Genomic DNA, 17,282 nt, shown 5'->3' with positions numbered 1-17,282 from the left:
CCACATGGATCTCTCTATCTGGCTGCCTTACTGTTCTCATAACATGGTGGCTGGTTTCCCCAAGAACAAGTCATCCAAGAAAGACGAAGACCAGGTGGAAACCACAATGTCTTTTATGACCTAGTCTCAGAGGTCGCAGTCCATCATTTCTACAATATTCCATAGGTGGCACAGGCCAGGCCTTTCATCGTGGGAAGGGACCACACAGGGCATGAATGCCAGGAAGTGAGATTCATTGGGTCCATCCTGGAAGTGGAGCCTCTGATTCCAGTTAAGCTTTCAAATGCCTGCAACCCCAGATGACATCTTCACTGCCACAAAGTCAAAGCAGCTTAGGTACCAAAGAGCGACATTCCCATCATTGGCAGCCACCGTGACTTATTGATAAACTGAGCATTCGATTGGTACCCATTAGACTCTGTGAACCATTGCTGGCAGATATCAATGAAGGCAGAGAATGGCCATGTACCCCAGATCGGCTAGAGGGGCAGCTCCTGAGTTTACACCTTCTCATAGAGGATCACAAGGCACCTTAGTATATTGAAAGCTCTGAGCAGTCTTGCAGGGAGAAATCTGTTTCACCTTGTTCCACACAATGTTTTCCAAGCCCATTTGACCACAGAAGCCATTTTTCACATTAACGCCTATTAGTGTCCTATGGAAATAGTGTTATGAGAAACACACATTAAGAAAAAACTGATCAGTCTCTTCAGTTTCAAATTTTTGTTTAGAAAAAAATCTGTATACATCCATGTATATATTTAAAAGGCCTAAATTTCCCCAAGGTTGACATCCTGAGCATATAAATGATGTCCCATCGACTTCCATGTCCACCAGTATTAGCCCCTCAGCCCAGCTCTCATAAATGACTTGAGTTCCTTCTGGGCGTGCATATGCCCATGTGTACTCCTGGATGATCCTCTCAAGGGATCCTCTGCTCCAGCCTCTTCATTGGCACCTGTCCCCCCGCCCCCACGTCACCGGAATGAGAGCCTCCCTGCTCCCACTGCTGCCCTGCCCAGGGCATTGCTCTCTGGAACTCCAGAAGCTGTAGGACTCTGGAGGTGCCATGACCTCCTGACTGGGTCCTCAAAGCAGCAGAATCAGACAGCGCCCTACAGAGGTATAGGTTCTAGGCATCTCTCTTCGGTGCTGGATGGCCCTTATCTGGGCCCCAAAGCAGTTCAGTTTATACGCCCACATCTCACTTCTGTCCACAGCATCTCTCCCAATGAGGGTCAGACTTCATCCCTGAGTCAGACTAGGCAGTAGACACTACCTTGTCCTCCCAATTCCACATCTACCCTTGGATGCCCACACACAAGATTCTTTCTGTTCCCATTGCTCTCCCCTTCTTTCCCTCCTCTTCTTTTCCCTCCTCCTCCCCGCTGTCCTCCTCACCCCCATCACCTGGCTGGGGAGCATTAGTCCATCAGACTCTAAGCCCTATCAGATCTGCTGGGACCTCGTCTCTGAATCTTACTCGAAGAAGATGCAAGGTGGTGATGATCTCTTGAGTAGTGGGCTATCAGTGGCTTTAATGTTCTTCTTGCTGTTTATTTGTATTTTCTCAATTTCTTTTTTTTTTTTTAAAGATTTTATTTATTTATTTGACAGAGAGAGACACAGCGAGAGAGGGAACACAAGCAGGGGGAGGGGGAGAGGGAGAAGCAGGCTTCCCGCAGAGCAGGGAGCCCGATGCGGAGCTCGATCCCAGGACCCTGAGATCATGACCTGAGCTGAAGGCAGACGCTTAACGACTGAGCCACCCAGGTGCCCCTATTTTCTCAATTTCTATCCTGAAGAACTATTACAGAAGTAAATAATAAATGTATAAAGTATAGAAATATCTATAAAAGTAATAAAATAAAACTAATTTTTAATCTTCACACTATTTATTAAAGTCATTTGTAATGCCACACCTTGGGCTTCATATAATCACATAGATCTGCCCCTTTGGATACACAACTCCTCCCCCCTTTGCCCGCAACATACCTCTAATTATCTTATTTCTCTGTATGATAAACTTGACCACTGTTGGTATTTTAGGAATGGGTTTTTATAGAGCTTGTTACATTTTATATTTAGGTTATATGTTTTTATTTATACCACCACCTTCTTCCAGAAAGGATTTAAGGTGGCTTACAAAGACACATAAAACATGGCAAGGTAGCATAAATTAAAAGATCTAAGAAAAAGAGAACCAAGGAGAAGAGCATAAAGCAGAGATAGAAATGAAGCTAATACAAAAATGCTCACACACAGTCCTGTTGTCTTGCTCTGGGGAGGCCACTAGTTGGTATTAAGCAGCTAACTAGCAAGTATGAAAACAGAAATTTTGTCCATTAATAAATGGACCCCTCCTATTCCAACCAACTCATCTAGTGGTTTTCAAATCGTGCTCCCATGGAACACTTCCACAAACTGGACCCACCTCCTCTAAAATTCAGTTGTGGAGGACTGGTAGTTGTAGGCTAATTCATGGAGGGAAGGGTTAATGGGAAGACTTGCCTTTATTGGAAATTATTCTCCAGTGCATTTCCCCGAACTTTAGTACCTGCTTCCACTTTTTATGGTAGAGTACAAGATGGTATGTGATTTTTGCACAAAATTATATATTTACTCATTTTAAAATTAGTTTGTCACTATTTCATGGTATTCTGCAAGAAGGACCATGATTTCAAGGTATTTCTCCACCATCTGAAGAAGCTGGGGGAATACCCAGGTTGTGCTGTTCGTGACAGTACAATTGAGCAGCCATGTTTGAGCACCCACAACGTACCAAGCACTGTGACAGGGGCTGGGAAATATTTTAAAATGAGTACAGTAAAGGGGCACCTGGGTAGCTTAGTCGATTAAGTGTCTGACTCTTGATTTTGGCTTGGGTCTTGAGATCAAGCCCCATGTTGGGCTCCGCGCTCAGCACGGAGTCTGCTTCAGATTCTCTCTCTCCTTCTCCCTCTGCCCCTTCCCCACTCCCACTCCCTTTTAATTAATTAATTAATTAACTAAAATCTTTTAAAAAGTGAGTACAATAAAGCATATGACTTCCAGAAACTTACAATATAGTGAAGGAGATCCATACATCTTGATTTTTCTTTTTTCTCCTTTTTTTTTTTTTTTGGACACTCTGCAATTTATCTTTAAGCTACTTTTCCCCTAGGTTCTTAACATTAAGCCTAGGGAATCAAGACTCTTAATTGCATCCATTCAACAAATATTTACTGAAAGCCGACAAAGAGGAAAACGGTATCAGTTACATTTTGGATATGTTCTGGAGTTGGAATCCTGGCTTTGCACCATCTGCCTGCACAACCCTGGGCAAGTCACTTCACCTTCCAGAGACTCTTTTCCATCATCTTTCAAATGTGGGTAAAAATAGTAGAATAATCAAAGTGGTCTAACTTCTGTAATAAACAACAAAATGGATGTTTATTTCTTGCTCATAAAATAGAAGTGGATGTTTGGCACATGGCCTCCTACACACTAACTCAGTCATCCGGTTTCCTTCCAGTCTGTGGCTTTCCATCCCTGGGGCCTTGAGGAACGTAGCCTCCAGTCAGTGGGCAAAAAGAGAGAGTGTGGAGGCCCATGAGAGATGTAATATATAGGAGCCTAGCCCGGAAGTGATGCGTTTCACGTCGGCCCTCATCCACTGTCCAGAAAGTAGTCACATGGACACTACAAAGTACAAGAAAATTAGGAAATGTGGTCTCTCCGTGGGCTCAAGAAGGAGAGGGGTAAGATTCAGTGAACTCTTAACTGTCTTCCTCAAACACTTACCTCACAGTGTTGCTGAGGATTCGATAAGAATGAATATGCCTTGCATAGAGTAGGTGCTCAGTTAATGTTGGTGTATGAAGTCATGAGCTATGTTTGGGCAATAATAGCATTATTTATCAAACATCCAAACCATGTATCAGGCACTGGGCCTCTGTCTGGTCCCTGAGCCTCCCAACAACCACACAAGGCCAGAAGATTACCCTTTCTTTACAGATGAGAAAACCAGCACTCAGAGACAAGTAAGCAATCTGCCCAAGGCCAAACAGCTAGAAAGAGCTGAGCCAGGATTCAAACCCAAGTTAGTGTGACTCGAAAGTGATCTTTTCACCAAATTGTGATATTGATGGAACACACAGAATACACATGTACGGACCACAGGAAGTGAGCTGCCTTGGGCCGGTCTTCATAAAAGGTGACATGCAAAAGGAACCCATACATACAGAAACCAAACAAACCTTGGAAAGTTCCTGGCGAAACCACAAAGGACCATTCTTGAATAGCAAACATGGAAATGTCCTAATTATCCTCCTCACCCATTTCTAGCCCCACTGTCTAGTCTACACACCACAAACCAGCCCAATCTCTCATTTCTTATCCTTCCCTGTGGAATCTTCCCTGCTTCTCCCTTGCCTCCTCCCTGTAACTATGGCCTTCTTGTTAAGAGCTTAGGCTCTTAGTTTCTGTTCTTTTTTTTAAAAGATTTTATTTATTTATTTTTGAGAGGGCGCGAGAGAGTGCACGAGTGGGGTGGGGGGAGGGGCAAAGGGAGAGGGAGACACAGGCTCCCTGCTCACTGAAATGTAAGGAAGGGCAAGTCCTGACACTGGACTCAATCCCAGGACCCTGAGACCATGACCCGAGCTGAAGGCAGACACTCAACTGACTGAGCCACCCAGGCGCCCTGCTCTTAGTTTCTTTTGAATTCATCTCTATACCCAGTATTCCAACTGGCATAAAAAAAGGACTCTACAGAATCCTCATTCACCCATTCATTCAGTCAACAAAATATCAAGTTCTTGCTATACCCCAGGCAGTCTCCTGGGCTCTGGAATTCAGAGTCTGGTAAGGAAGACAGACATTAACTGCATAATCACACTAATATAGACTCAGAGGAGAAGGAATCCAGTTATCTCAGTGGAGAAAAGAGGGAACATGACCAGTCTGGGAGATGGAATTGTGTGACCCAGAGACATAAAGGATGTATAGGAATTATCTAGGTGATGTGGAAGGACCAGGAAGTGGGACCATCACGTACAAAGGTCTTGTGGTGGGACAAAGCACATTTAAGGAACAGAGGAAAGGTCAGGGAGGCTGGAGCCCAGAGAGAGAGAGAGGAGGAGGAGGAGGAGGGGTGAGGGAGGAGCAGAGGTGGGCAGGGGGCAGCCCTCAGAGACCTTGTAGAACATAGGAAAGTATTTGGGTCTTTAACCCAAAGAGCAAAGGGAAGCCATCAGGGGGCTTTAAGTCAAGGGATGTGTCTATATGGAAGATATGCTGTCAGTGCTTCTCACCCATATGCCCTTGCCCTTCCTTACATTTCTGTATACACTGGGCAGACTTCCAGTTCCAAATGCCAGCACCTGTGTTTTTACCTGAGGACTTTCTCTGATCACTGGAACCTGCTTTGCCTGCTTGTGGAACAGGTCAGAGATACCAGAGAATGAAAGCCCTTCCCCATCCTCCAGAACAGTGCTCCACCTGATGGACTTAGAAGATAAATACCCAGTTCCCTCACTCCTTAGGTGGGATACCTCTGAGCTATGTGTTGTTCACTGGCTCCCGGAAGTGCCCAATGGGATCAAGCCCAGGGGTCCACAGTGTAACCCTTTGCCTTCCCTTCCCTGTCCTGCTTTCACTTGCCTGCCAGTGCTTCCTGGGATCACTCCCCAAATAAAACTCTGTACATCTGAATCTTTATCTTTTAGGAGACCCCAAATAAGATCATCTATCATAAAGACAATGGGTTAGAGGGCAGCAGAGGAGGATGGGGTAAACCAGTTGTCAGGCAGGAGATGCTCGGAGTTTGGACTGAGTGACATTGGGCATGGGGAACAGAGAAGGGAAACTCAGCAGGATCCAGTTACACAGTGGATGTGCAGGAAAAGGAAGAGGGTGATGTGAAGGCTGCCTCCTGGGCTTTGTCCTCCCTAGAAGGGAGGGCAAGGGAAAAGGTCAAGAATACATATGTTAATATTTTTGTGCGTTTCACAGAACAGCTTGTAACCACCAGATTTTCTGGAACTCTCTGCTGTCTTCTCGCCCTGCCTTGACTCATCAGACTCTAGAACAACCTAGCTGCCATCGTTCAGGGAAGCTTGCGTTTTCTCCTGCAGGGCAGGATCCAATAACAGTGTTCTCATCCAATAAAGGAGTCTGGCGCACAGGGACAAAATATTGAATTAAAAACAATACCGGAGCCACTGAGCTCACACCACCCCTGAACTGCCTGTGCGTGGCTTTGCTCTGCAAATTGGTAACGGGAGCCCCAGGGAAATACTGTCCAGGAGAGCATGGAGGAGAAAAAGTGGGGGGGGGGGAGCAAAGTCAACTCTCAGCCACAGTGGGCTGAGCCAGCAGCTGGGAGCAAGGATTCAGCTGCCAGAAACCCAGCCCTGAGCTGTAGGCCCTGGCCTTGCTCCTGTCTCCATGAACCTACCTTCAGGAAGGACTCTGAGATCAGGCATTCTTGGGTCTGCAGCCTGCCTCCCCACATACTGGTTGACCCAGTGACCTCGGATGAGTCCTTAGACATTCTGAACTTCAATTTTTTGTTGTTGATGTTATTGTTCCAAGGCCCAACCTATGTCAGCACTTACTTAATCCTAACAGCTGCTCTATTCCCTTCTTACAGATGATGGAGCCAAGGCTCAGAGGAGTTAGGTAACTAGCCCAGGGTTACACAGCCAGGTATAGCCAGATTTCAGATAAAGCAGTGTAAACCTTGCACGTGCTCTGTTAACTACTATATGCCACTTTCCTTTAGTTGGGTGATTCCCCAGGCTACTGGAGTAGGGGGTTGCTCTCTCTCTTGACCTTTCCTTAACACAGCATCCAGTCTCACACCTTGCTCTCCCTCCCCCTGGTTCCTCACCCCCGCCCCTGATCTCTGCACTTCTTTCCTCTAACCCTTCACCAGCCCAAATGACAAATTCCTCCCCCTGGCCCTTGGCAAGCAGCTTCCCACCTCATCACCTTCTGGCCACCTCACCTGACATCTTAGTGCTTGCTCACATCTGTGCCCTAAGGAGCTCTACCTGCCCCCAAGGAGGCTTATCAAGCTATCCCCTCAACCCAAATAGTTGTTTTCAGGAAGAATTCTGGTGCCCACTGTTAAGGTGATCAACATAGCTCCACCATGCTTGAAAAGCCTGAAGCTCAGATGGGGCCCAGAATGGAATGAAGGAGTTTAGAAGTTGAGAAGTTATAAGTTCACTGAGGTTGTGGAGGCTGAGCCATGGAGGTGAATGAGGTCACCCAGGGCGAGTGAGTGGGGCAAGAAGGGCAGAAGCCATGCCAGGGCCTCAGGAGCTGGTTTGGACCCCTGGCGTAGGTTGGAAATGGAAAGAGGGAGGTGGTCATAAAGAGACCCTGAAACAGGAAGGGCAAGCAGGCCCTGGGCAGCACAAGGACGTGGGAGGGTGTCAGTCAAATTTCTTGACATTGGGATAGAAGTTCAACTTGAAGTTCAAGGCAACAAGGAGAATGTATTGGCTCCTGCTACTTAAGAAAGATTGGCTACTCCTGGCTGAGGCCGGGCAATGGTCCCCTTTGGGCCTCAGGAAACCAGGCACCATGGGCTCAGAGGGTGACCATCTGGTCATCATTTGTCTCTGCTTTCCTTATCCTCTCACATTGCATTCTGACTCCTTCCACACGCAGGGAAGCATGACTACCTGTAGCCTCCAGATTGAAATGCCACGTCTTCTACCTTAGAAAGAGATCGGCTAGGGACACCTGGGTGGCTCAGCTGGATAAGCGTCCAATTCTTGATTTTGGCTCAGGTCATGATCTCAGGGTTGTGAGATCGAGCTCCTCATGGGGCTCCACACTCAGTGGGGAGTCTGCTTCCCCTCTCCCTCTCCCTCTGCCCCTCCTGCTCATGCACACACACTCTCTCTCTAAAATAAATAAATAAATCTTTTTTAAAAAAAGAAAACAAAGAAAGATATTGGCTCTGCCTCTAGGTCTAAAAATCCCATGGAGGGCAGCTTGGGTGGTAGAGTTGGTTAAGTGTCAGACTCTTGGTTTTGGCTCAGGTTCATGATCTCAGGGTCGTGAGATCGAGCCTCCGCTTTGGGCTCTGTGTTCAGCAGGGAGTCTGCTTGAGATTCTCTCTCTCCCTCTCCCTCTGCCCCTCCCCGCTGCAAGCTCTCTCTCTCAAATAAATAAATCTTAAAAAATAAATAAATAAAAATCCAATGGAAGTTTTCAGACTGGCTTAGCTCCAGTCGGGTGCCCACCTCTGGCCCAATTAAGTATGATCAGAGGTGTGCAGCCAAGGAAAAACATGCCTGCTTCTTTGGGAGCCATATGGCTAGAGTCAGGTATGGCAGGATGAAAGCAGGCCCATACAACCATGGACATCCTCGACCCTTGGAAATACTGACTTCAGAATTGAGTCCAAGGTAGGGAACCAAACAGAGAGGCAGACAGAGCAAGTGGGGAGAGCAGAGGCTTGATTCAAGCCAAAGAGGCTCAAACAGTGTGAGGCGGGCCTACAGCTTCACTTAATTGTCTGTTAGCGACAAGGGTATCTGTTGGTAAGGCCTGGGTTGGGGTGGAGACATGCTTGCTGCTCCTTCTGCCTGGTATGCACTTCTCCTTTGGTGACACCTGCTTCTCACTGCTATCAATGACCTAAGGATGCAGAATAATTTAGTTGCTTGAGGATGTGAAAGCTGCAAGCAGCCTCAGCCAAGGGGAAATTCCCTTATGTAAGTCCATCTGGGGCTGGCCTATGGCCGCAGAACCTCAACCCTATGCATGATCACTCTCGCCAAAACATGACACGGTGTGGTGAGCACTGTGACCAGACTCCAGCCCCTCCCTTCTCCTCCTCCAGCTTGGGTTGCAGTTCCAAGACCTCAAAAACTACACAATCACAGTACAATGGAAACTGGATTTGGGCAAGTGGGGATCAGCCAACTCGAGTGTTAGGGTGAGTATATGCGTTAGGGTGAGTGTATGAGGTGAGTATAAAGGCTTCCATGGAGGCCAAAAAATTCAATAATGATAGTAACAGCCGTTACCAGGGTAACAAAATGAGTACTTACTATGCACCCAGCCCTGTGCTAAGCAGCCCTTATTGTGCATTACCTTATTTTATGATCAGAGCCCTATGATGTGAGTATTAATCTCATCCCCAAGAATTGAATCCCACGGACATTAAGTGACTTGCCTAAGGTCACACAACTAAGAAGTGGCCAAGCTGGGACTTGAAGCCAGCTCTGTGTAACTGCAAAGCCTATACCTTCAACCCTCAGCTTTATCTCTTCTCCAAGCCTAAGCTCTGGAAACAACAGTGTGGCTTGGTATCCTCTTTAGCTCTTGAATCAGTCAGAGCGCTATAGGTTGCAAAATGAAAACCACCAGCTTAGCTGATTAACTGTGTATCAACTCAAAGATTAAGTTCTAAGGTTTGGTGGCTGCAGGAACCATTAATTCAGCAGCTCAGTGATGCCCCTCCTATCTTCCCACTGAGCCCTCATCAGTGTGTTAGTTTTCTCCCCTTAGAAGCTGGCTGCCACACCTCCGGGCATCAAGTACAGATGTGACCACATCCTGCAAAAGAAGAGGGTCTTTCTCTGTCTGAGAACAAGAAAACCTTTCCCAGACTTCCAGAAGTCCTTGAGAAAACATTCCTTATATCTCATTGGCCAGAATTGTACCCATTCTTGTTTCCAAACCAATCACTCAGGAGGCAAATGGGAATTTCATAAATGGTTTAATAATGGGTATGGTTCTGTTAGGAGGGAGAAAGAGGGCAGTGACTGCTTTGGAACAAGCAAACAAAAGTGTTTGCTACTCTCTCGTTTCCCTCCCCAATCCCTAATATCCTCTTTCTACCAGTTGACAGTTTATTCACCCTGCAGGAATCAACTCAAACATCTTCTCTTCCAGGCAGTCTTCCCTGACTTTCTCCCCATCCAATAAATTACTCTCTTCATTGTGCTTCCAAAGAACTTAGCACATGCTACATACATGGCCTTTATTACATCATTATGCAGTGAGGTCGGGGTTTGGAGTAATTGGACCCAGGTTCAAATCCCAGGTCCCCACTTCCTTCCCAGGCAACTTACAGTATTATCCTTCCTCTTTTCAAGCCTCAGCTTCCTCATCTGCAAAAGTACACATTCCTTTTTAGGCAGTTTTGAAGATTAAGGCAGGTAATGTGTCTGGGATTATTATCAATAATCTCCTCGGAAGGAAGGGAGGGAGAAAGGACACTATCAGGCTGGACTAGGCAAAACTCAACTCTCAGGGAGGAGGTGCCGCTCCAAGGTGCCGACCACACAGTCCCCTTCCCTTGAAGTTCCCCGCTCCCTGATTCTCCCAAGAAAGTCATTTTTCATCCCCAAAGTCATTTGGCTTAGAGAGAAAGGGGAGATGCAGTGGCGGGGTCTGCATTGGGCCTGCCCTGGTACCATCCATCACCCAGCTGACAGGAACTCACCTCCCACAAATAAAGTTATGACAGGCGTCCCCAACCCATTCTTTCAGCCATCGCCTCCCTGTTTCCATCATCTCTGACATTATAAGCCATCAGCCAAGCTGTTTGTCACGCCTCTGACAGGGCCTTGGCATCACGGGCAGGAGGGCTGAGCTAAGGTATGGCTGAACTCAAGGGCGGGTGTCCTGCCTCCATGCACCACTGGTGAGCGCGAGCTATTTCACACGTGCTCCCAGAAAGGGTTACTCCCCCGACGGGCAGGGGTCCATCGTTGGAGCAGAACTGGAGGGGAACTGAACATGCGCTCATTTATCCATGCAGCAAACATTAGTGCCATTCCTGCTGTGCCTGGACCTGTGTTTAGGCACAGCTTGCAGCCACAAAGGGGAATCATGCATAGTCCCTGCCTTTGAGCAGGTGTCCAGGGCAATGGGGGAGTGAAAAACAAGCCATGTCAACAGATAATGCCAGCACAACTGTGGCAGAGGCAGTCTAGGGGACTGTGGAATCACAGAGAAGGGTAGGAACATACGGAAGTCTTCCTGGAGGAAGTGGCATTTGAGCCGAGATCTCTAGGGCAAGGAAAGACATGCGAGAGGGCAGTGTGAGCGATTCCTTGAAAGGCCCCCTTTCTTCTGTGCAGGTTTGTTTAGAGTGGTATGCAGGTTTGAGGAAAGGAAGAGGATTATATTACAGGCCAAAGAAATGGCATGTGCAAAGATCCTGTATTAGTTTCCTAGGGCTGTCATTACAAATTACTACAATCTCAGTAATCCAGAAATTTCTTCTCTCACAGTTCTGGAGGCCAGAAGTCTAAAATCAAGGCATCAGTAGGGCTGGTAGTTTCTGGAGCTCTGAGAAAGAATCTGTTTTATGTGTCTTTCGTAGCTTCCGGTGGTGGTAGGCAAGCCTTGGCATTCCTTGGCTTATAGATGCATCACCCCAGTCTTTACCACTGCTCTCTGTCTTCACATGGCCTCAGCTCTGTATCTCTGATGAAAATCTCCTTTTCCTTTCTCTTATAAGGGCGCCTGTCGTTGTAATTTAGAGCCTGCCCTAAATCCAGGATGATCTCAAGATCCTAACTTGATTCCATTTTCAATAATCCTATTTCCAAACAAGCACACATGTGCAGGTACTTGGGGTTAGGACTTGGCTTTTTTAGGGAGGGGGACACTATTTAACCCAGTAAGGATCCAGAGGCAAGAGAGTATGGCATATTCAGGAGACCGAGAGTGGCTAAACGTGGCTGGAACATTGACACGGGCCTGAGGTCAGGTCCCATCCCTGCCGCCAATGAGCCAGATGACCTGGACCCAATCCTTCAACCTCTCCGAGCCTCAGTTTGCTCACCTGCAATGTTCATTGCCCTCTGGCCCTCTTAGGACTCTGGTAAGAGTGAAATGCAGTCATTCCATTAGAGGGCCAGCTCCTCGATGAGAGTATATCATTCAGGGACCTTGAGGTTGCACAAGCCAGAAACCAACTTGGACTGGCCTATGGGGAAAAAGGTGTTTATTAGCTTACATAGGTAAAAAGCCCAGGAATAGAGCTGCTTCCGGCTCTGCTGGATTCAGGAGCCCAGATGATATATTCAGGATCCAGTGTCTTTCCACCTAGCATCTCAGGCCTGTGCTACTTCATTTTCCGGTTTCCCAAGAGTAGTCCTTAGTGCTGGACGTATATCTTCCTTAGGTCCTGCAGAGCTGCCCTCCATCCTGGTCCTCTCTGCTCTGGGGCTTGGAGGCTGACCTGCACGGACTGCGTCAGCAAGCTCCCCTGCCCTCTGGCTTCCAGTAGGGTTTGGCCAGTGAGAAGCAATGGCAGGCAGTCAGAGGGAGGAAGAAGGTGGAAGTAGACTATTTCTCCCTCCAAGTTTCCTCCCTGCCATCTCTCACTACCTAAGGCCCCAGCTCCCATCAGGCAGCCCTCTCTTAGAGCCACAGCCCCTCTCTCTGGGTCCTAGGAAGCACATCCTGTTCTTGCCCTTCAGGCCAAGGGGTCTTGAAGGCTCCCCAGTACTACTAGCCCAAAGGAACCATCCTTTGTGGAATTCCTTGAACACTGCTGACACCTTTATAAATAGCCCCTTTATTATAGTCTCCTGAAATTACAGTTTGAGTGCCCCTGATACACCCCGAAGCTCATGGCTCTGCTTGACCCCTCCTTTCTAGGTCATAGGTAAGCCCCATGGGGTAGACTGCTGCATGGGTGGCCCATAATGAGCCATGCTTCCCAGTAATCCTGCCCTTGTGGGGTCCCTCCTACATGGACCGGGTCTTGACCACGTGACTTGCTTTGGCCAATGAAAGATTAGCATATGTGATGCAAGGGGAGGCTTTATGAGCACTGTACACCTGCGTGCTCCCTCTTGGACTCCTGCTGCCATGCTGTGAGGAAGTCCAGGCTATCTTGCAGAAGAGGAGGACCGCGTGAAGAGGTTGGAGAAGGTGACAATGTCACATGGGAATAAAGGCTACACAGAGGAGAACTGAGGTGCCCCAGCTAACAATCATCGCGAAGACTCCAGGCTCTGAGACAGGCCTTCGTACTAAGGGGGGAGGTGGGGCAGGGACAGAGGTGGCCTTAGTGGGAGGGGGCGGGGTATTTAGCACTAACATTGTTTAGGATCGCCAGCATGCAGTGATGATAAAAAGCAGATTGACTTGTAGTCAATGTTATTATCATTTTTAAGCTCAGCAAAAAATGCTCCTTTTTATTACTTGCATTTGGGGCTAACCACTCCTATCTCCCTAACCCCTATCTTCCCTCCCCTAACCCCCCCCCCCAATACACAGTCTATTGCTTCTTGGCCCTTCCAGTTCAGCCACAGCTGAATGCAGCCACATGAGTGACCCTAGCCAATGTGTATGGAGCAAAAGCACCACTGTCAACCTATAGAATCATAAGAAATAATAAGTCATTGTTGCTTTAAGCACTAAATTTTGGGGTGGCTTGTTACACAGGGATGAGTAAGACCAACAGCAACAGTTCTACACCTTTGCAGGTTCAAGTGCAACTAAAAAGGGCAAGACTTTTCTGGCAGTTACTGCAACAGTCCTGGAATTCACTCTGATTGGGTCCCCTCCGGTCATGTGACAGCTATGGACCAATTGCCCAGCTAAGGGAATGCGATGCACTGATTGCTAAGCCTGGTCACATGCTTCGTCCTGGAGCAGGAGGTGGAGACCCACCGGGAACTCGAGGACTGAGAGTAGGGGAAGAGAAGGGTGCTAAAGGTAGATGAGGGAAAAGGGAAAAGATGAGAGGGAAAGGAGGCTGAGGACACATTTTGGGGGTGAAGCTTGGGGAAAGTGATCCTTGGTGCTCCCCATCCAGCTACTATTTGCACCTACAGGAAATGGGTAAAAATGGATCCTACTCACAAAAGACAGACAACTATCCTATGGTGAGGAGACCATAAGATTTGGGCCATGGACAGACCTGGCTTCCAACTCTCACTTCCTTTTTGGAAGCTGCTCTGGGCAAGCTGCTCAACCTCTGTGAACTCATCTGTAAAATAAGTTTGTTAATTCCTGCACAGATGGGTTGTGGCAGGGGTCCGGTGGGATCAGGGCTGTTGTGGTGGGCAAAACAAGGGGCTGCCCAGACACCCCTTCAATGAGGGTCTACCTCAGCTGCAGAGAGCCTGTGGCCTGAGGTCACACCCTTCCCCGGGCAGCCTGCTTGCGGTGACTAAGCCGAAGGGTTTAAAGGTTTGGCCATTTGGGCTGATGCAAAACGGTCCTGCCAGGCAGTACTCTCTCCAGAGCTCCCTGAAGGGCGGGCGGCGGCTTGGATCGGTTGACTTCACTTGTCCCATCCTGCCTCCTCCCTTCCCTTTCGCATGTGTGGATCCCTAATAAATATCTTGCACCCCATACTCTTGCTTATGGAGGTCCCAATCCGTGATAGATGTTTCAAATGCTTCACCTAGCACTTGGCACTTAGTATGCAGTTGGTAAAGGATTGCTGAGCGGAAGTTGGCTCCTTGCTCGGGAGAAGGAGAAAAGGAAGCGGGAGGGGCGGGCGGGGGAGGCTGGTGCAGGAATTGCCAGAGGTTAGTTAAGCAGCTGTTGTGGTGGAAGGGGCCTGCAGGCTGGCAGAGGCAGCTCCCTCCTCAGAGGGGACAGAAGGGTCTCTCCAGGGCACCCTCTCCACCCCTGCGCATCTGCAGCCCCCTGCTTGCCAAGCAACTGGATCAATTATGAATGAGGCCTCACGCGTCACAGCAGACCTGAAGACAGGGGCATGTGGAGCTTTCCTCCAGAATTGTCCCTGCCCCCAGCGGCCTATCTGGGGTCCCGAGGCCTGATGGCAGAGACCACTCAAGTCCTAAAGCAAAAACCCCCTCCCCATTTTGTGGAATCTTAAAAGTTCTAGAACCTTGGAAGGGGAGAGTTTGCATTCTAGGGCCATTGTCACAAAACTGCAAGCAGCTCCTAGAATCTTAGAATAAGGGAATCTCTCGCTTAAAGGACCCCAGTATCTTCAGTCTGGAAGGGGCCAAGCAGGCTCTTCATTTGAGCTTTTCTTTCCCCAAGGAAGGATGGGAGGAAGAAAAAGGAAGGGCCATGGAGCTTGGGCACCCGGGCTGGAGAACATCAGGGGCAGCGGAAGGTGGGAGATGGAGTGGGTGCCCCATGCCACTCCCCATATTCCACCTTTCGGCTGTAGTTGGGTGCACGGTGCCCATGTGCACTGGAAGCATCCTCCCTCAAGTGCCCGGCCAGCCTCTTAATTTGTCCACCTCAAGGCTTTTTTGGAGGCCCTGGTCTCTTGCTCAGCCCACCCATAGGCAAAGCATAGAAGTGTGAGGGAATTAATGCCCCTTGGGGCAAAGCTCAACCCCTGGGGGAATGAGGGTTGGTGGATAAGTGCCCCAGCCTCCCATCCTTTGGGTGAATGAGTCTACATAGTAAGCAGAGGGTCCGCCAAAATCGAACCTCAGTTGTCCATAGCAATAACCAGTTACTTCCCTATCTGCCTCGTTCCTGCTTCCTACTTCCTTAAAGTCTGCTTTAGGACTCCCAAATAAATGACTTGTACCCACGTTCTTGTCTCAGGCTCTGCTTTAGGGGAACCCTATCTAAGACAGGCTGGGTCACTCCCTAACGTCTCTGAAATCCCCTTTCACTCATTCTCTGATCTGAATCCTAAATGTCACCTGCCCTGCTATTCCCAGGTGACTCCTAGAGAAATGCCCCTCCTGCAGCTTCTTCCCCTTGTCAGGCAGACAAACTGGTAGAGCTTGACCATCTTCCAACCCGACCCTAGTTCTGAGAAATTCTAATGAAAAGCTTTGGCTGGGCACCTAGGCAACAAAGAAGGGAAGAGACTTCCCTTAATGAATCTATAATGATTAAATCATCCACTGTCCCCTGTGTGCCTCCCCACCTTTTGTTCTTTGGCTGAGATGTTGTCTCCAATCCATTATGTTCCCTCCTCCCAGCCTCCCCAGCCTGCAAGCCACCTCAACAGGAATGCTGAGCTGGGCTGAAACAGTAGGAAAGCCCGAAGTGGGTACAGAACTTTACAGTTTGCAAAGAAATGTACTGGCTCAGAACTATTTATAAAGCCTTTTCTATTTACAAAGTAATTCATTAGTATTATTATTGATGTTGTTTCAATCCAAACATTTATTAATCTCAGGGAGAGATTCTTTCTCCTTATACCCCCTCTCTTACCAAGCAAGAGTAAAGCCTAGCTAGAGAAGTCACATAATCAGAATGTTTTCATTCAGTCACTCATTCACTCACTTTTTGAGAGCTTCTCTATGTCCAGGCCATGGGGTTACAGGATGGAGCCCTTTCCCCCAGGAGCTGACAGCTGAATAGGGAAGTGTATTGCTCAGTGTCTAACCAGGAAATACTGGATTTTTTTTACAAAATAAGAACTTTAAGAAATGGAAGATGGTGGAAGAGCTGAGAAGCTGGGGACAGTCCCTAGTGCACCACAGTGGAGCTATAGGGGGGCTAGAGACATGGACGAGATAAGCCACTGCTGGATTTGCCGCCCGAGGCCAAGAGGGAGAAATACCCTGGCTTCTCCACTCCTCCCAGCCTCCAGTCTCCCAGCAATGCCTCCCATGGGCCAAACCCAGCTGGAAACCGGTCATCCCAGAAGCCTGGAAAACACAGCCTACAGGAATCAACCCCCTGCAACACGGAGCAGAGTTAACCCTTCTGTGCTCCACCACAGTCAGAAATGACAATAACATGAATAACAGCATCGCATGCTAACTGAGCATTTGTCATGTGTCCCATACTGGGCTCAACACTTTGCGCTCTTTACACAGAAATCCTCTGAATCTCTTCACACTGAAGTCACTGAATCCTCACAGCAACTCCACCAGGGGGGATATTCTTATCCGCACTCTGCAAATAAGGAACAGAGGCCCAAGAATCAGACAGTCAGTCAGTCAACAAGTCAACAAATATTTGTCGGGCATGTCCTCTCTGCTGGGCCTTCTAGATGCTCACGACACAGGGGTTGACCAGGAGAGCCAGGGCACCTGCCCCCATGGAGCCGGCAGTCTACTGGGAGAAACAGACCCTGAAAAACTAACTGGAAACCATTGTGTGAACACCCACATCCTGGTTGTAATAGGAGGTGACCTACTCTAGGGGGCTAGGGAAAGCTTCCTAGCAGAGGTAACAGTTAAGCTGAGGGTGAATGATGAGCGGGCATCATTTAGATCCCATGTCACAGACTCTCACCTCTACGGGGTCCTGTGATCAAGTGCTTGGCCGTGTTGCATGTCCAGCTTGGGCCAACCCCCAGGACCCAGCCTCACCCCCTGGAAGCCCCCACGTCTGGCCAGCCACCC

This window comes from Halichoerus grypus, chromosome 10 (assembly GCF_964656455.1).
Source record: "Halichoerus grypus chromosome 10, mHalGry1.hap1.1, whole genome shotgun sequence".
NCBI lineage: Eukaryota > Metazoa > Chordata > Mammalia > Carnivora > Phocidae > Halichoerus > Halichoerus grypus.
Note: the sequence above shows the minus strand (reverse complement) of the source record.